The 20,520-nt window shown below is 40.4% G+C and overlaps 2 pseudogenes; both read right to left on the bottom strand.

Moving 5' to 3' along the window:
- Positions 1 to 77: 77 nt before the first annotated feature.
- On the bottom strand, positions 78 to 18,596 carry LOC147442333 (uncharacterized; annotated as a pseudogene).
- Positions 18,597 to 18,900: 304 nt separating this feature from the next.
- On the bottom strand, positions 18,901 to 19,691 carry LOC147442332 (uncharacterized; annotated as a pseudogene).
- Positions 19,692 to 20,520: the final 829 nt, after the last annotated feature.

Genomic DNA, 20,520 nt, shown 5'->3' with positions numbered 1-20,520 from the left:
GACGCACGTACATATAATTGAAATCCTTATGTATTTCAATCTCAATAAAATAATTTGAAAACTTGAAATAAGTCCCATCAATCCATATGTGATGCATCGTATCGCACGTCCATGATTTTGGATACCTGCAAAACAAATCATACATTAGTAAAAGACTTTTCATAAATCACTTACATAGTATTTCATAAGACATACTTAATTGGTTCTAGGTATCATAATAGAGAAGATGAATTTCCAATCGACCCAAAAAGTTTCTTCATGATGATCATCTTTCCAGTATAGCAATGCTTTCTTATTAGTTACATTAACACTTTGCACCAAAGCTTAAATTGTCGTAGCTTCAAGTCCCTTAGCAATTACAGTGTCTCCCTCCTCTGGCCAAGGAGGAACACATCCTAGCCCCCTTGGAAGCACTAGACGATGACGTCGATCAAATCCACTAACTTCATGCAAGACCTCCATATCAGCTCTTGCTCCTTGAATATAAGAGAACTTCCAGAAAATACTGTGGACTCGTAGTATCAATGACACACACTGATTCCTCTTACTTTTGTGTAAGATGAACATTCCAGAAACATCATCTATACCATCAAAGCTTTCCACAATGGCCTCCACTGTGACAAACACAATGACAAATCCTTCTTGCTCCGACCACAGAAAATATTTTAGATCTATAGCCTCCCATAAAATTTTGAGTCGTGATCTTGAGCTCCTACCACATAATATCCTACATTGTACTTCACCTCATCTACAAAAACCTTAGAATATTCATATCCATAGGAGCATGCACTATGAAAATCTCCAAGTGTTTAGCACGCTGTTTTACCGCGATTTGGAGAGAGAAGGTGTTAAATTCAATGAGAGAAACAAGAGAGAGGAGGGTGGGGGTTTTTTTTTGTGTTTAAAGTATTACAGTGACTTTATCCACTGTTATTACCGCTATTATTACCTGTTGGAGCTATATATGGTTCACTCTACTCAACTTGGTCTCACTTATATATTTGTATCTTATCCTCAATATGAATCAGTCTTTGGGAGCGTACATGGTGTGTCTCTTGTCTCGTCTCTCTCTCTCTCTCTCTCTCTCTCTCTCTCTCTCTCTCTCTCTCTCTCTCTCTCTCTCTCTCTCTCTCTCTCTCTCTCTCTCTCTCTCTACATCTCAACATGGTATCAAAGCGGTAACAATCACGCGCCGATTCAATTCATGGTGACAAAACAGTATGTGTATGCAATTCGCATGTAAGATTCAAAATTGCTACAAATTTTATTTTTTGAGGATTGATTCTTGTTAACTGTGGTAGTTTTGTGCTAAGAAGAATATGATTAGTGTTTTCTATGGTGTTTATTACTAATCGATATAATAAATCACTGATTACATTTTCTTGTTGATTTGTTTTTTGACACCCTGAACTTCGTCTCAATTTTTTTGGGGTCTTCTGCTCAAAATTTGGAGAAACGGGAAAAGCGCAATGGCACCTTTCATCCAAAACTTATTCGTCTCCTCGAGCTCTTTGATTTGAGTACTTCTAGGTTTGTGTCAATCGAAGTTCGCAGCAGAAAGTTATGTGTTTTTTATTGCACATTGAGCTTGACGCGGCTTTCTTCGTTGTGCGTCTTCGTGAAGCGTCTGCGATCGTTTTTCTAATTTTGGCATTAACTTTTTCGAGCAAATTTAGCTTTATTGTGGCCGTCAATCTTGCGTCTCACGTCACTCTATTTTGAGGACTCTTTTATTATTGGCGTCTCCTTTCTATGCTTTTTTGAATGATGTCTCTCACATCTTTAGACGTGTATTGAGCATCCTTCTTGCGTTTATCATTGATAGAACATAGTCGTCATATTTCTCTCATTCTCAATTGCAGCCTTCACCATATATGGTGTGCAGATTTTGCGATCTTATCTTATACGTCTTCTCGCAACTAGATATGGTTATGACTATTCTCGTCAATGGCTTCCTTCTGCCTAGCATTCTGCTCCTTCTTTCCAAGGCCAAGGATTTCCAGGGTGGAAAGCAAAGATGTTGTTAATTCTTGAAGGCCATGAACTCTCTGATGTTGTCCTTGTAAATCGTGTTTGTCCGCCTTAGCCTGTTGTTATGGATCATGATAACGTGCTTATCACTGAAGGACCTATATTTGAAGATTGGAATGTTGCGCATACAGATTGGAAATGACCTGATAAAGCAACTCGTCGGTATATTCTTTCTGCTCTTAGTGATTCTCTTTTGCTTAATATGTATGAACTGCCTACTTCCCACGACGTATGGAAGTACCTTATTGCGAACTTTCAGAAGAAATCTGTTACAAAAATACTTTATTTGAGAGGGTTGATTAACAAACTACAATATGAAGTTGGTACTTCCATGACGGGACAAATTGAGTCTTTCAAATCTATTATTAATCAACTTGTTGCTGCCGATGATCCTGTTCCACAAAAGCAACCGATTACACTTCTCCTTGATACGGTGAAGGACTCCTCTTATGATAACATTGTTACTATTCTCTCTAATAAAGATGGTCTTGATTTCGACCAAGCCTTCATGTCTTTAATTGAATACTCTCAACATCAAGAATGACGTAATGCTAGTCATGATATAGCTATGATTTTACAAGAGGAGACTAAGTCACAACAGATGGAACATGTTTTTTATGCTTGAAGGTGTCCGTTTCAAAGAGGAAACTGCAGAGGTAGCCGTCGTGATAATATTTTCTCTCGTCTCAAATTTCCTAGTAAGCAATGTTCTCACTGCAACAGAAATGGCCATACTGAAGATGATTGTTGGGCAGGTCAATATGATAAAGAACACAATATTACCACGAAACAACCACGTTTATCTAGAGACTCTGGTTATTCTTCTTGTGAATATTGTGGACAATCTGATCATCCCACTCATATATGCTATAAGCGTCGATTCGACACAGATCATAATAGAGCATGTGCTACTGAACATCGAAAAAACATTGTACCAGAAACAAGCTACGTCCTGTGTTCAATTGCTCGAGATAGAATACTTCATGTACGTGATGGTTCACTCTTTATTGTTGATTTTGGTGCTACAAGAAATATGACATATCAGTCTAAGTGGCTTCATAACTATCATCCACTACCACTTCAACGTGTTGTTTATCTTGCTGATGATATGACTTGTCAAGTAAAGGGTATTGGATATTTATATCTTGGTACCTTATCTTCTTCCACTCGAATTTTGCGAGGAGTATTACATGTACCAGATCTACAACGTAATCTTCTTTTAGTTGCTAGACTTGTTGATCTTGGTCTCTTTGTTGGATTTGATCATACCAAATGCCGAATTGAGAAAGATGGACAAACTATAGCCACTGCTCCTCGAAATGGTAATTTGTTTGAACTCGCTCTCAATGATGTTGTAGCAAATGTTGTTACTGCTCCAGGTGATCATGAATGCAAAGTATAGAATCACCGTTTTGTTCATGCTGATTTCTCAAAACTCCTTGATCTTCAGCATCGTAATCTTGTTCATGGCATGGATCTTAAAGCTCATCCCCATGTGGGAATTTGTGAGTTTTGTGCTCTTGAGAAACATAATCGTAAACCCTTTTCTCTTTCAAATACAACTCATTCTCATGACATATTGATATATGTGGACCTCTACCTTCTTTGAGATCACAATATCGCTACTTCATTACTTTCATTGATGATTTCTCACGGTATACGATTGTATTTTTACTTATACAAAAATCTGAGGCCTTATCTGTTTTCAAACAATTCCACAAGGTTGCGAAACTTCAAACTGGTCGTCGCCTTAAGAAGCTTCATAGTGACAATGGAGACGAATATGTTTCTCGAGAGTTTGTGAATTACTGTGTTGCCAGTGGAATTCATCATGAACACAATATTCCATATTCACCTCAATAGAACGGCGTTGCTGAAAGAAAGAATCGCACTATTCTCAATGTTGTAAGATGTATGGTGATTCATTCTGGTTTATCTCGTGTTTTCTGGGCTAAAGCTACTTTCACGACATTATTTATTCAGAATCATCTTCCTACTACTGTACCCTCCGGTAAAATACCCATCACAACATGGACAGGTGACATTCCTTTTGTATCTCATTTCAGAACCTTTGGATGTATTGCTTATATTCATGTTCCCAAAGAAACACGAACAAAGCTTGATGCTCCTGGTCTTAAAGTTATTTTTATTGGATATTCTGAAACTTCCAAAGGCTACAATTTATATGACCCTTCCTCCAAGAAAGTAATTGTGAATCGTGATGCTACTTTTAACGAACCGCTTATGGGAGGCTCATGGTCCATGGATGATTCTGATGATACTAAGTCATTGCTTCAGGCTTTTCCATTTCTTTCAGATGATGAAACTCTTTCTATAGAGAAGCTATCCTCTTCACAACCATCCATTCCAAATGCTGCCAATGATGATATTGATATTTTTGTTGACCTGCCTATTGAACATGTCTCATGTCATGCTTATGATGATGATAGTGTTGATAATTATTTTTCTACTTATGAAGATCTCGTTACTTATGATGAAGCTATCTCTTCACCACAGAAGGATCAATGGAAAGAGGCTATGGAAGCAGAGTACGATTCTCTTATCTCTAAAGGTACATGGATACTAACTGAATTACCTCCTGGTCGTACAACTATCAAGTGTAAGTGGGTGTATAAGACAAAAGTAAAAGGTTCAAGGTACGTTTAGTTACAAAAGGTTACTCCCAAGTAGCTGGCGTTGATTATCAAGAGACCTTTTCACCAGTTGTTCGTATTACAAGTGTTCGAGTTTTATTAGCATTTGCTGTTCAATTTGATTTAGAAGCTCATCAAATGGATGTGCGAACTGCTTTTCTTAACGGTGACTTGGAAGAGGAAATTTATACGGAACAACCAGAAGGGTTTGCTATTCCAGGTAAATAAGACCTTGTTGCTCAACTCCATAAGGCACTATATGGTCTCAAACAAGCTTCGCGAGCCTGGTATACAAAATTTGATATTTTTCTCACCTCTAAAGAATTCATCTCTTGCTCTTCAGACCCCAACTTATACATGAAATGCCAAGGTAGCAGTTTTGTGATTCTTGCTCATTATGTGGATGATACCATCCTTGTTTCTAATGATTTAGGATTTCTTCAGCAAGTGAAAAAGTTATTGTCTTCTACATTTGATATGGTGGATCTTGGAGAGATTCACTCATGTCTTGGCATTCAAATCCAACGGAATCGTACAAAAGATATTTTATTCCTTCGATAGCCAAAGTTTATGGCAGATACTATTCAAAATTTTGGCATGGAATCTGTACATACAGCCAACACACCTTGTCTTGCGAGCTCTACGAAGAACACTTCTGACAATGGCAATCAACTTGTCGCAAATCATCCTTATGCTAACCTCATTGGATGTGTTCATTTTTTTGTCATGAACACTCATCCTGATATTCTGTTCGTTGCTAATTATCTTGGACAACATCTTGCACGTCCTTCTGTTAAGCATTGGTCTGCAGCAAAGCGTGTGTTGAAATACTTGAAAGACACTACAAATTTTGGTTTGGTCTATCGATGACAACTCACATCGGATTCTATACAATCTCTTTATCTTTTGGGCTACACTGATGCAGACTGGGCAAGCTCACATTTATCTATGCGATCTACTAGTGGAAACTGCTTATTTATAAATGGTTATCTTGTTTCTTGGACCAGCAAGAAACAACGTTGTGTTGCAGTTTCTACGACTGAGACAGAATATGTTGCGGCATCACTTGCATCTCGTGAGTTGATATGGCTTCGACAAATGCTAGTTGATATTGGTCACTCTCCTTTTTCTAGCACACCCTTGCGGTGTGACAACCAAAGTTCTATTAGTCTTGCAAAAGACTATGTTCAACATAATAAGTCAAAGCACATTGATGTCCATTATCATTATGTCAGGTATGAAGTACGCAAAGGAACCATTATGGTTGAACACTGTCCAAGTGACCAGATGATTGTAGACATTCTGACCAAAGGCCTCAATGAGTCACGTTTCATCCTCTTGCGCTCAGAGCTTGGAGTTGCTTCAGCCTCACTCTTTCTAGATTAGCTTCTTTGCTATTGTAATAGCTTTGTACAGATGACATTGTAATCCTATAGGTACCATGCACTATGCACACTCCACATCTCCACATTGTGATCTTTGAGTCACTTGTATATTTGTACATAGATGCACAATTCACTTTCACATCATCATCACTGGTTCATATTTTGACATTGTGTAGGGGCTTGGGTTTTTCCCTTGAACTCCCCAAGGGTTTTTTCATCCAAAGCTAGAGACCTTTGTTTGAGTGGGGGTGTTGGAGCTATATATGGCTCACTCTACTCAACTTGGTCTCACCTATATATTTGTATCTTGTCCTCAATATGAATCAGTTTTTGGTTCGTCTCTTGTCTCGTCTCCTCTCTCTCTCTCTCTCTCTCTCTCTCTCTCTCTCTCTCTCTCTCTCTCTCTCTCTCTCTCTCTCTCTCTCTCTCTCTCTCTCTCTCTCTCTCTCTCTCTCTCTTTCTACATCTCAACATTACCGTTGTTTTTACCGCGCTCATTACCATCGTTATATCCACTGCCCAAATTTAGCGCCTAAACTTTCAAATTCTGGATTAACTCTCCCCCCCCCCCCCCCCCCCCCCCCCCTCCCATTCAAATTTTGTTGTTTCCCTCCTCTCAATAAAAATTAAAGAGTATTGTATATAATTTCAAATATAAAAAAGAAGAGAAAGAAAGAGAGAGAGAGAAAGAGAAAGAGGGGGGAGAAGGAGGCGGGGGATATAAGGCCCGGTTCAGACGCTGCGGCGGAAATGCTTCCCACAGGGGCGTCTAAGCTGGGTGGCAAAAGCCTATTTGCTGCAGCAAGTATCATATTCCTCCGGGCCCGCCATTTTTCTTTCGGCACCTCCCCCCCCCCCCCCCCCCCCCCCCCCTGGAAGAGCTGTTGGCCTCTTTCCACCTCTCTCTGTTTTTCGCTCTTCTTCGTCTAACACCGTTCAGACGAGACGGTGGTAGACCTGCAGAAAGCCTTTCTTCCTCCAGTCTCATATGAACCCAGCCTAAGATTACCCTTGGTTACAACTAAAATAATCATTGTCAATTGATTAACATAATTGAGCATATTCTCAAATCTAAAGAGTAGAAGAGGAGGGAGAGAGAGGTGAATGGATTACACGATCAAAAAACTTCATAACTGCAAAATGTTTATATATCATCTCCAAAAGATCTCTACATGAAGCATCATCCAATTCTAAGCCCATGGCTCCTAAATCAATAAAGAGAGAAACGGAATTGTCGTTTGTGGATGCATTGCCAGCTTCATCATCTTTGAGTTCGTCATCCTCCATCTCATCATCTTCATCATCATGACAATCATCCTCTCTAAGACTTGCACCGGACTTGATTCATCGACCTCCCTCTCCTCTTTTTCCACCTCATCCAAAGTCGGAGGTGGAAGAGGGTCGAAGATAGTCTCCACTTCATTAGTGGAAAAAATGATTCTCCCCCGAGGTGTTACGGGAATTACGAACCAAAGTTTTGGTTGGTGGATTTCTGGTGACCTATAAAATAGAAGCTCAAAGTGAGTAAAATTGATATAACTAACGCTACAACAAGTAAATAGGAATAAAAAAGTTACATTTCACTCACCTGCTCACAATTGCGCGGTAAAACTAAAGTGTCATACCTCCCTATGTGATGCACACTAGAGTCCAACATGTAGAGGCCATTCTCATGTCGTCTAGACACATTTGCGAACCACTTGCACTAAAAAATAAAGCTATGAAATATTCTAACATTAACCTTTAGTATCCTTTCAATAATTCCGTAGTACCTGGCTTCATCACCGTCTGTGTCAAAGTTGCCCATGATGGCACAATCCATGGTGGTTCTACTCTATTCAATGTTGCACGTACGAAAGTGACGACCCTTTGACCACATAGAGTTAACACTAGGTTGGTAATGGGACACTTTTATGTCCTGTTAAGTGACCATTTTCCTTGAATTATGTCAAGAGTTTCAAAATGGATTTTGAGGTGTTATCTATCTAGAAAGTTGTCTCATGAGCTGAAAAAAACTCGACATTTTTTTAGGATATCAATTCCATCTTTAACATTGTCCTTGCACAACATTTCACAACCTAAACTGTGTGAAAAAACAGGTCCAGTTTTTGGCTTTTTTAAACTTTTTGCAACTATACCACTCTAGAATTCATGTTTGTGAGGTCTATAATGCTAGAGAACTATTAGTAGTCCTGGACATGTCCTGATGCTTCTAGGGAGAAATAAATATTAAAGCTGTAAGTTATAACCAAATTACAAAAATTGTCAAATCCTGTTTTTTAGCCAATTTTAGCTCTTCTATGATTTTTTTGGTGGATTTCATGATATCCAAATGCATTTCTAATTTTCTATGTCGCATATTGTAACATAAAGCTAACATTCCTTGAGTTTTGGGGCACCTAGTACCCTATTTTGCATAGTACACAATGATAGTTGATTTTTTCAATTATAGAAGAAAACGAAACATTCTAGTATATGAAGTATAGCTTTTTCAATATTGTTAGTTTCTTGTGACAACTATATGCATTTTGTAGGTAGTAACCATATCTAGTCATAAGGATCAAATTTGGCTAGATATTGAATAGTTTCTATGGGGTTCTACAACTCATAATGTTGAACCCAGTTTTTTCATGTTTTTTCATGTTTGCTGTATTTAACACTTCATCTTTGTCCCCAAGATTCCCCTTGGTAAGAGATGTATTATTCTTTTGACATGCTCCATGGCTCCTTATGACCATAAAGGACAATAGGGAACTAAGAAAACATGCATATATTATTTGTATTCAGCATGGCTATAGAAACTTTGATGATATGTTTGCAGAATGGTAAAAATTCAACTTTTTTGTATCTATTTATTTTGGCAAAACAAAAAATAGTGAGTGAGAAGAAATCATATGTTCTGATCACCAACCCATTGAAGTTAACTAGGGAATTTATCTCAAGTCCTACAAAAATCCCTAATCTTATTTTTATGCAACAAAACGTAAGAAATGACTGTTTTGATGAAAATGCACTGGTTCATCAACTTTGGAGGCTTGGTGTGACCAAAAGATGAGAAATTTTACAAGTTTCTTATTTTTTCCATGTGTAGTAGGCCTTGAACTATAACCTCATAAAAGGATTTTACAAAATGAGTGGATCTATTATGGTTTTGGAGGTTTTTTTCAAAACCCTAAAAGGACACTTTTATGTCCTGTTAGGTTACCAACCTAGTGTTAAAGAGAAGGCACTACAAAATAGAAAAATATATTAATTTATCAAATACATATTAAAGATAATTTCAAGAAATAGCGAGACAATATGGTTTAGGTATATGAGTACTCTACCTTTCGTACGCAGCCTCGTGCATACTCCCATTCTTTGTTGGTGATGTCTTCTCCACGCGCTTTTGCCTCGGTCATTATCTCATGAATCCACTCTGCACTAATGAGATCTGGGAAACATGCAAGGTGTCTAGGCAATGGGGGTGCCCTCCTTTCTCCATGTGCTTGTTTCCATGCTTCCCTATCTTGCAAACGCCTAGACTTTGCCAGTGTCCACAAGTCCACCCACTTGGTCATAATCTTTGCATTGAGAATGCAAAAGTTATCGACCACTCAGGATAGATTCATATCCATGTTTAGGAGTTTCTCCTTTCCACTTGTCAAGTGTGAAGTCATCCTTGAATCGTCCTCGTCTAACCACATGCGAGGCATTGAAGGATCAACTTGTGACAAATACTCTGATATGTAAACAAATGCCTCTTGAACAATCCACCCTTCGGCCATAGATGCCTTTGGTAGAGACCATAGCCGCACAAAATCTTTGAGAGTCTTTAAAAACCTCTTTAAGAAAAACATCCATCGTGCATGCACTACTCCACATATAGCTATCTCCTCCACCACGTGAACCAAGAGGTGAATTTGACTAAGAAGGACCGATCGAGAAAATGCATCTTCAATGGCACACACAGTTTCTATTGCAAGTGTTTGAGCAGCAGGGATAGCATCTATTTCGATTTCCTTGGAGCTCACAAATTTGCAAGAAAACACACAAGGATACACTAAGTGGTAGTTGAAATTATTGTGTACATAAAAAAGGTCTAGTTGAGTGGAGTCTTATGGTGTTCTCCTAATTTGAAATAGCGTCCCTGACTTTCTTGTCCCGACATATATACATACTCACCAGCAGAATGAGCTACCATGTAAATCAGGAAAAGGGAAAGTGAGTGATAGTCTTACACACAAACTCTAAATAGAATAGGGAGTATGAAGATTACCTGAAGCATCTTGTGCCAATCATGGGACTTCAACCCATACAATTGAACGCTTTCACCCTTCTTCACTTTTGTGAAAGCTCCCTTTAGCGACCTGATGAATCCTATTGGTGTGCGAATAGAGGTGATGGTACCCTTCACCTTGTCTAATTCTTCTTTTTCTAGCATCCCTTTAGAGGAGCCTTCCCATTTGTTGGAGCCTTGTGCTTGATATGCCCTTGGGGTAAGAAACGATGGTTGTTTGGATAGATTATCTTGCGTAAGGAATCTGGCCTCTCCGTCACCAACGATGGCCCGCAAGTAGGACATGCATTGTGGCCCGATGTGGACGACCCTGCATACATATCATATGGTTAGAGAGACGAGTGAACTAAAGTGAGCTAAAGGAAGCTAAAGGGAGAGAGGGAATGAGGGAAAGAGAGATAGAGGATAGAGGGTTAACAAAAATCTCTCCAAGCCCAGGATAGTCGTGCATAGTCCACATAAGGATTCCCCTCACTTGAGCCTCTCTCCCCCCCCTTTGCAACTGAGACATCGACAATAGGAATGCCTCTCCATAACTCCTCCAACTCCTCGATGAGGGGCTCTAGGTAAATGTCAATATTTGACACTTTCTACTTTCCTGGCACAAGCAAGGAAAGAAGTATATTTCCCTTCTTGGTTGTCTTCCATGGTGGAATATTGTAGTTGACGATCACCACAGGCCACACGCTCCATGAAGTAGACTTAGTGCCGAAGGGGTTGACACCATCACTTGCTAACCCAAGCCTCAAGTGTCAAGGCTCCAACCCAAACTTTGGCCATTGAGTTTCGATTTGCCTCCATGCAGGTGAATCGACAGGGACACGCATCATTCCATCGTTTGAGCGATGGTTTGCGTGTCACGCAAGAAGCTCCACGGTAGACCTGCTTCTAAACATGTGTTGGATGCGAGGAATTAATGGAAAATGTCAAGTAATACCTTGCGGGGTAGGTGTGCCCCGCTCACACTTGTCTGGTATCGTGACTCCTTGCACATGGGACATGAGGTAGCATGTGCATTCTCATTGCGGTATAGCATGCAATCGTTGACACACGTATGGATGCACTCATACTCCATTCTAAGTGCAGTGACATACGATCTAACTCGTTGACAATCTAGAGGCATGTGGTGATCAAATGGCAACATTTTGCCCATCAAACTACAACAAACATGTGTATTAGTATAATTCCTAGAAAACGACACGATAAAGAGAGAGAGAGAGAGAGAGAGAGAGAGAGAGAGTATATAAAAGCCCCATTTCATACTTATAGAAGTAGTGCATCGACACTTGCATTACTCCAACCAAACTTTTCTTGCAAGTTGATTACTTCCAAAGATGCTCAGAGCACTGAGTACCCTGCACCGTCGTAAAGAGGTGTTCGAGCACTCGTCATCAATCTATCCTCCATTTTGGCAGCCCGTTTAGTGCAGGGCTAACAATCCTCTTCGCACACGTCACGCTCATGAGCTAGTAACTCATCACACATGTTGAACATGTACTCATCCTCTACCTCAAAGTGTGACGAAGACGTCGTAGGAGCTACCGACGTAGAGCCAACGGCAGGATCCCCATGCGGTGCATGGAAATCACCCAGTCGCTCTTGCCTCTTTCATTCGGTCTTGTGTGCCGGTGCACCACCACCGAACACAGACCAATGGGGCACCTCCTCAAGTGGTGGGTGAGTCGTGCTATCATCTCTTTGAGCGCTTTTCCGAGGATACAAAAGCGCTTCGTTCTCCACGTGCTCCAAAGCAATGCGCCTCAAGCAAGGAATTGCCCTTTTGCACTTGATGCAAGGACAAGGTAGTTTTTTCTTGAGCCAACGATCTCAATCTGGGCTTCCAGGAGGACCACGATCATCCCAGTCGATGTCCTGCAGACGCAAAAGGTTGTTTATTTAGTCATGTGTCCTAAAAAATAAATAATTAGAAAAACACTTAACTCCATTAGAAAAATTACATATAGTTAAATTCAAAGGGAATAAATGACAATGAATGTTAAAATTATTTTTTAACTAAAAGAGATTTAAAAAAATTCAATTAATAAACATTTAAAAGTACTACAAAATAAAGTATCCTTTAAAAATTAAAACTCTTCATCAAAAAACTCAAAAGGCTAAAAAATAAAATAATGTATAGCTAAGGGTAGGGAGGGTGGTTTGAACCCCCCCCCCCCCCCCCCCCCTTCCAACCTCAGATTTGCATGTATCCGTTTGAAATGACTGGCCGTGGTAATTAGCGCAGTAATAGCCGCGGTAATAACTGGCGCCTAAAAAAGGAAAGAAGGCAGAGTATGCCACGTTTTTGCAGCATACCTTGGCTCCCCCCCCCCCCGCCCATCTCTCCCTTCCCCCTCTCTCCTTCTCCAAGCTTCCCAAGTTTCGTCGAAGAGGGTTTCATCCAAGTTTCGGCAAGGGAGTATTCCGCCATTTTCTTTGGACGCTCTACCTATTCGAATCTCAACCGCGCTACAAAGAAGAGGTAAACACAAAAGCACATCCTCCCTCTTCCGCTTTTGTTTTCTACTACTACTACTACACACACACACACACACACGCACACATAAATAATAAAAAAAGACAAAAAAGAGAATCCATTATAACATACCTCGTTCATTAAGAAATGATTGTTTCGCATGGCTTGTTTAAGATGGTTTCTTTGCTAAGCACGTTTGAAAATAGTTGCTTTGCTATGCACGTTTTGAAATGTTTGATCTGTCACGCACGTTTTGAAAATGATTGTTTGGATAGTGTTAGATGAAATAGAGAGAGAGAGAAAGAGAGAGAGAGAGAGAGAGAGAGAGAGAGAGAGAGAGAGATTTAAAAAGAGAGCGTCCATTTTCTTTGGACGCTCAACCTATTCCCTCAACCGTGCTACAAAGAAGAGGTAAACACAAAAGCACATCCTCCCTCTTCCACTTTTGTTTTCTACTACTACTACTACTACTACTACTACTACTACTACTACTACTACTACTACTACTACTACTACTACTACACACACACACACACACACACATACACACACACACACACACACATAAATAATAAAAAAAGACAAAAAAGAGAATCCATTATAACATACCTCATTCATTAAGAAATGATTGTTTCGCATGGCTTGTTTAAGATGGTTGCTTTGCTAAGCACGTTTGAAAATAGTTGCTTTGCTATGCACGTTTTGAAATGTTTGATCTGTCACGCACGTTTTGAAAATGATTGTTTGGATAGTGTTAGATGAAATAGAGAGAGAGAAAGAGATAAATGAAGAGAGAGAGAGAGAGAGAGAGAGAGAGAGAGAGAGAGAGAGAGATTTAAAAAGAGGGAGAGAAATAGATAAAGAGAGTGAGAGAGGGAGAGAAATGTTAGATAAACAGAGGTAAATGTTAGATAGAGAGAGAGAAATAGATAAAGAGGGAGAGAAATGTTACATAGAGAGAGAGAGAGAGAGAGAGAGAAATAGATAAAGAGGGATAGAGGTAGGTAAATAGAGAGAGAGAGAGAGAGAGAGAGAGAGAGAGAGAGAGAGAGAGAATTAATGAGAGGGAGAGAGAGAGAGAGAGAGGGGGGGGGGGGGGGATAGGGATAGGGAAAGAGAGAAAGAAAGAGGAAAATAGAGATAAGGAAAAGGATACAAGGAGAGAGGAAAAGAGAGAGAGGGAGAGAAAGAGAGGGAGAGAGGGAAAGAGAGAGAGTAGATAGAGGGAAATAGGGATAGGAAAAGAGAGAGAGAAAGAGGGAGATAGAGGTAAATAGGGATAGGGAAAGAGAGAGAGATTAGATAGAGAGGGAGAGGGAAACAGAGACAGGGAGAGAAAGAGAGGGAGAGAGGGAAGAGGGAGAGAAAGAGAGAGATAGAGGGAGAGACGGAAAGAGGGAGAGAGAGAGAGAGAGAGAGAGAGAGAGAGAGAGAGAGAGAGGGAAAGAGGGAGAGAAAAAGAGAGAGAAAGAGAGAGAGAGAGAGAGAGAGAGAGGGAGAGAGGGAAAGAGGGAGAGGAAGAGAGAGATAGAGGGAAAGACGGAGAGAAAGAAAGAGAGAAATAGAGGGAGAAAGAAAGAGAGAGAGAGAGAGAGAGAGAGAGAGAGAGAGAGAGATGGAGGGAGAGATAGAGGGAGAGAGGGAAAGAGGGAGAGAAAAAGAGAGAGAAACAAAGGGACAAAGAGACGTAGAGAAAGAAATAGAGAGAGAGATAGAGTGAGAGAGGGAAAGAGAGAGAGAAGATGTCGTCCATGTTTGGATTTTCATCTCTGAGAGTGCTTGCTTTACATGGAGACGTAAACATGACTCTAGGATAGAGAGAGAGAGACTCAGCGAGAGAAATAGAATTACTTATTGCATTACATGAGAATTGTAATGTTACGATCAATCAATCACTTAGATGTTGAATTTAGGTGTAGCCAACACAAAACGATGGCTACATTTACAACCTTAACATATATATGTGTGAACATATATACTGTTTATGCATGTATGTAGACACTAAGTACGGGAGCACAGCATCCGAAGGTTAGACGCTTCCTCTTGGGTATAGTCCTTTTTTAATCGTGGCGTTGCAGTCATTCATCCACTCATGCATGGATTACCGCAACGTACCTTTGGTTTTACCACGGTTGAGACTGCGATGATATCTAAAGAGGTGCAGTTGACCTTTGGCACTACTAGCCTCTACTTAGGTCTACTAGTATGTATATGTATCTACGTGTTTGTGTGGTAATATACTTGTGTACGTATATGTAGATGAATGAGTAGGCTGAAAAGATTAATCTTATATTGCTCTTTGTAATGTAGATGTCAGACGATAGACCAACTGGTGAGGAGCAGCTAGCTGGCTCTTCTTTTGGTTGGTTCACATCTCATGTGGGCTCCCACCCAGGGTGGACATCGTCTCCAGTGGACCTGAGTCTTGAGTCGGTGAGAACAAGCAAAGAAATAAATAATGTTTCTACGTAGTTAACCATAAACCATGAGTGTCATACGTTTTTATTTTGTTATTTACAGGCATGGCTATCCTACACCTACCCTTCTTAGATTCCTCCACCGGTCGAAGATTATGACTTACAGTGGGCTATCTCTTTACGAGAGTAGTACCTCCGTTCGGTGGAGGATTTGTTTGACCGCTACACTCCGTAGCAGCTTGTGACCTACAATATTTCTCCGCACACTACACCATCGGGGAGTCAGGGAGGGACTCCTTACCTATAGAGCGTCGCACTGATGGCACCTCCCTCTACTCTCCCTTCCTATCGTCCTACTCCTATTCCATCGCTGGGTCCTACTCCCCTTGCATCGCTGGGTCCTACTCCCATGGCATCACAGGGTCCTACTCCACTCCATTCGACTCCACCTTTGCCAGAACATCGTCGACAGACTTCCTCTTGCAGCACGCGTCGACGCTCGTCTCAGGGCAGCGAGTGCCGTGAGAGATGAAGCGACGATGGATCTTGTGGTTTCGCATGTTTTGGTAGTGGGGGGGGGGGGGGGGGGGGGGGGGGGGGGAGCGGAGTCCCCACTTTAAAAGCGTGTCGTCCCTAACGCAGAGAACGAGGATACTGAAGCACCCATGTTAGACACGCATGGGTGCTACTACAGGGTTAAATATGACGGGGAGGTTGATTTTGGCACAGCACAGGGCAGGGCATTTCGACACCATCTAAAAATTCTTATACATTCAACATATAAGAATTGGTTTATAAAGTTCACAGACGAACTGCTCGATCATGCACGATACATTGAGGATGCTCTGTTAGCTAGATTTCCAAACGCCCCCGATCAACGTTTTTCACAACAATGGTTGGAGGGCTACATAAAGACATTTCTAAAAACAAGCAGTCGAGTGTGCGGCATGCGGCAGCCAACCAGGTTAGAGATCGAGACAGGAGTTACTGCGGTGGCAACATGGCAGACACGGAGTGGGAGTGGGCAATTCAAGACAAGAGTAATCAAGCTGCGACGGGCTCATCATATAGGTACCAATGTGAGGCCCGCGCAAAATAAACTCCCACGTACTATGGCTCAGGAGGCAAGGGAGCTTGGACGGATAAATATGTAATATTATTAGGATTATAACGTCGATCGTTGATTATAAAGATTGTAGTTGATAATTTGGTATTGTTATTGCTAACTTAGGAAAATGTCACTCTCTCTTAACCAACCAGAGAGATGGTAAAGTATCGGAAGTAACATACAGAATTTGATACTTGGTGATGGTTGTTTGAAAAGAACCACATCTCTCGCGAGCAATTCAACGAGGCAGCAGGACCACTACAAGCGGTAAGTTTGAACAAGTAATTTTGTATCAATTATTTTGAGTTGTGGATAATTTCTTAATTTGGTTTGGGTTTATGTAGAATCAAAGTGATCCAATATACGTGCCTCTGGACGACGACGAGGATTTGATAAAAAAATGTTTTGTCAAAACTTTCATAAAGTCCCAATGTGGCACAATGTATATACAACTATTTACTTTTTATTGTAACTTTTTTAAATATGCAAAAAAAGATTGAGAGTGCTTGCCAAATTCAAAGTACGAGCCAAAGTGTCATAAACTTGATCTTCTACATTTTTAATTATCAAGGTAAAGTAAATTCAATTTCAGTTCTTTGGTATTTTTTATACTCTTCCAAAAAACAATTGATGTCTTATTGTTTTATGGAGGTCAAAAATAAGGTGCTCATTTGGGCCACCCAAATTTGGGTGGCCCAAATGAGCACCTTTATTTTTGAACTGGTGTTTAGCAGTAATAGCAGCGGCAAAGGTCGCGGTAATAGCAGCGGGTATATTGCCGCAACTATTACCGTGCTTACTGCTGATAAACCACTACCGCATTCATAGCCGCGGTTATTGCCGCCCACGCAAATTTTTCTCTCTCCTTTTTCCTTTGTTTTTTCGCGGCAATGTTAGCAGTTATAGACAACTCCTATTATAGTGATAGGTCTCCACTTGATAGTCTCTTGATCAATTCTTTCTCGTTGGCACTTAATAAGAAAGGAGTTTTTCTCAATTTTTGTCCAATAACTATTCCATTTTTATTAAGCAAAGCTTTACAAGTACAAGGGTGCCCAAGCCGAATTGCACTACTCCATAGCTATCAAGCTTGCTTCTTTGAGGTTGCAAGAAAGGCACACAAAGAATGCGAATTATGACAGTCAAGGTTTTACAATTCATCAGAGTTCCAACCTTGAGGTGAAAGTAAGCAAGAGTGAAGAGCTTGCAGATATCTGTTTTCACACAATAGCCCGTCCTTTTAAATCTATAATTTCTTCCATGTATTTGTAAACAAGATGCGACTATGGAAATTCGTATAGGATATCTCATTGGCTTTATTGTTAGTTGGAATGCTCAAGTAGCTTTATATGCTCCTCTCAAAAGAGAAGCACCAAAAGCAATCATGAGAGCCATGGCGTAAGATATCGTCAAGCATCTCTCCACTACCTATACATAGTAGTAATGCAAGCATCACTTAGTTAATACTATAATAATCAAGCACTTAATAAAATCTCTTTGAGACAATATTCTTGAGAGTGTATATATCTGCCACATGCTCCAATGGGGAGCTATTGGGACCCTCGTACTGTTCTGACAAGATCTCCATGATAATAATAAACAGCGACATGTTTGATATCGCTCAATGACCATCCTTTTCTTCTAGAGAAATTGACAAAGAAATGTGCAATATCAACAAGAAGCATCCCAAGTTGACTTTTTTCATATGTGATTCCGTGCACTACATTTAGAATGTGAGGCAGACACCATTGTACAAATATTTGACACTCTTCTTCCTTGAACATTTTAAAGTGCTTCGATGGATTCCTTGGCCATCGCCCTGAGTGCAAAATAATCTTTGGAATTGAAGCTGTAACCTCCTTAACGGCATTGTCGATGTCACGCTTCATTGGTGTGGTAGCAGATGAGATCAACTTTTTGATGTACTTCTGAAATAATTTCAGAGATAGTACATGCATAGCATCATATACTAAGTCTTTTGACAGGTCGAATGCATATAAGTGATACAATCTCCAGAGAATGGATTTCCCAGACAAACCTGCATCCCGTAGTATATCTTCTGTAGCTTCTTTAGTAGAAGATCGTTTGGCTCGTTTGATTCTTGACCACATGTCTTCTACATGTCGACCTTGAGGAGGATGAATGTCTAGCTTAAAGTCTGTTATTATCATACACATATCTTGACCCATTTGCATCTTCTTGAAGTGATGCATGTGCTTCATAACGTCGACAAAAGCTCTTTCCACCATCTTTGAATTGTAATAGCTTACATTGAGCTGGATGGTCCCCAGTGCACATCATTAGGATTCCTCGCAGCTTTGTTGTTTCATCTGGAAGCCCTTGATAATATGGCTTTTTTTGTAGGCATAGTTAGCTTCGAAACCATCTAAAAATAAGCTTTCTAGATCCAGAAGCAACGGTTGTAGGAAAGAAGAGAGAATGTCTCCGTGCTTCTTCTCCAACTCTTTGCTTGATAGGGGAAGAAACAATATTGGAATAGAACCAAGAGTAGATCGTTTTCCTCCATTCAAGACAGTAACCTCAACTACTGCACTATCCTTCATAGTTGTTGATGTTGCCTGAAATCCGTCCGAATGCAAAAGAAGAGAAAATTTCCTTGGGTCTCCTTTGATAAGATTTCTCACTCCCTGCATTACTTGACAAACACTTAGGAAATGCACGATACGTCATCTTGCACTTGTCATTTTTACACACAACTGGAGCCTCCCAAAGGACATCAGGATTCCAAAAGACTTAGGAAATCCGCATCTTCTCTCCATCCCAAACTTCTTGAATGAAGTGAGGAGGCTGAGAGGTCTCCTTACCCAAGCACCGTCTTGAGCTCTCCACATGCTTAAGAAATCATGACAATATTCTTCACTTTGACAAAGACATCTCAATTGATCTATTAACGATGTGTATAAGAATGGCATCATCTCCTTTTTGCTTCTACTGCACTTTGAAAATCTTCCACAACATATAAGGCAATCCCGTTGACAATGTCTTGATCGGATTCCGTCAATGCAAACACACATAGAGGTGTCTCTATCAGCATCCTCCTTGCTAGGTGGAAAGACTTGTGGTTCATGGGGATGACTTCCGCTGCCAAGACATAGTTTCCATTCTTGAGGAATGACCATAACTTTGTCTTTATAGAGCTTCAGTATTTCAGAGAAGTTACTAGGTGTATTGATATCATTAAGAATTCCATTCCAATCACTGCTCTTCTCTGTCAATAGCTTAGCAAGACATTTCTCCTTACCTTCACAAACAGAGCCTAAGCCCTGAAATAAGATACGCATCACATCGTCCTGAAGCTTTATGGAAGCTCAATGGGAATCCATCACAGATTGGATCCTAATAATGGTATTCTAAATAGCTTCGTTGAGAGCATACTCGTGAGTGTTCTTGGTGTCCATTCTGAAAAATACGTCAATCGCACATCACTACCAACCCATGAGAACTCGACTCCATGAATCATTAGAGAAATAGATTGCTAAATTCCAAACCATGAGATTGTTATCTGGCTAGCACTTAGCATTAGTTTAGCATGTTAAGCCTATCATTCATCTCTCTCTCTCTCTCTCTCTCTCTCTCTCTCTCTCTCTCTCTCTCTCTCTCTCTCTCTCTCTCTCTCTCTCTCTCTCTCTCTCTCTCTCTCTCTCTCTCTCAACAATGACTCATGACTTTTTCGTATAATTTAAGTTGTAAAGCTTTTATGGTGATACCTAAATGGTTTGTCCATGCATTTTCCAATTGCAGTATTCTAGCATTGGAACCCTATATCCTAACGTGTTCATTAGATTAGGTATTCTAGTTTTGGGACTCTAAATGGTTTGTACATGCATTTTCTGGTTACGCGCAAATAACTAAACCTACATAGTTCAACTATGCATGCATTGGTCAATCAGTTCCTTCGTCAAATTGCCCATGTTCACGTACTGCTCAATTCGCCCCATGCTTTTCACTATTGCTCACATACTCACGTCTGGTTTGGGCACGCAAATGATGTACTACATCAAGCATCTCTATGAGCCGTCCCAGCATTTCATCCATAAGTGGTATCTTGTGATGCAGCGCATACATAAAGCATCCTACCATGGACCCTACTCTATACGCATCTTCATTGATCTTCCTACTACCGATGCCCACACTCTTACAAGCTCGCCACAC

Source organism: Adiantum capillus-veneris, chromosome 14 (assembly GCF_014529385.1).
Source record: "Adiantum capillus-veneris isolate H3 chromosome 14, ASM1452938v2, whole genome shotgun sequence".
NCBI lineage: Eukaryota > Viridiplantae > Streptophyta > Polypodiopsida > Polypodiales > Pteridaceae > Adiantum > Adiantum capillus-veneris.
Note: the sequence above shows the minus strand (reverse complement) of the source record. Positions and strands in the feature narration are given on the sequence as shown.